Source organism: Propithecus coquereli, unplaced genomic scaffold (genome assembly GCF_000956105.1).
Source record: "Propithecus coquereli isolate 6110/MARCELLA unplaced genomic scaffold, Pcoq_1.0 Scaffold55, whole genome shotgun sequence".
In the NCBI taxonomy this organism is placed as follows: domain Eukaryota; kingdom Metazoa; phylum Chordata; class Mammalia; order Primates; family Indriidae; genus Propithecus; species Propithecus coquereli.
The window spans coordinates 3,936,155-3,936,999 of NW_012151396.1; positions in this window are offsets into that span (position 1 = coordinate 3,936,155).

Genomic DNA, 845 nt, shown 5'->3' on the forward strand with positions numbered 1-845 from the left:
TAAATTGCAAATATAAATTAATATTGACTGTACATACAATAAGAGTAATGTGCCATGGATTTTAAAATATACACAGGACAAAATTGCATTACAATTAAAGCATAAACATTGGAAAGGGGTAAACGTAGTTAGAGTTTCTAAGGCTCTCACTGGATCAGAGAAGTGATGAAAGTCATAATTTGCACTAGACTATAATAACTCAAGTATGCAGTCTCTAGGAGAACCATCAAGTTTAGTGAAAGAAAAAATAGCGAGTTGTTAGAAGATGAAAAAATGGGATATTAAAATTACTATCGTAAAAAGTAGAAGAATGGCAAAAGACAAACTATGCAAAGATTATTCCCACATACAATAAAGGCTGTTATAGTAACACTTGTATCTGATAATGTTTCAAGATAAAAATATTCCTAGGAATAAATCAATTTACAAATGCAAAAGGATTTCACACCAGGAAAGAATGATGGCTATAACTTTGCAATCATGTTACTCTAAAAGCCATAGTATAAAAAAAAAAAGAGATATAATTATAAGGTCCCACTCCTTTGTTGTAGAGGAAGCAAAAATGGGAGGATTTGGAGCTGAAAGATTTATAAATGGCAAAATACACTCTTTTGACCCCTCAGTTTCTACACTCAGACTCCACACGCATTTGAACTTCCACATGTCAGTGAAATGACTATATATTTTCACTAAAATATACACCTATCTTGCACTTAAGAGAAATTCTTAGTCTTATCTCAATTAAAAGATGCACAGTCCCAGAAGATATTATCCTTTGCTGATTATATTAATTATTTCTCAAACTCAGTCACAAGATACTGCTCTACCTAAAGGCTAGATGGTAA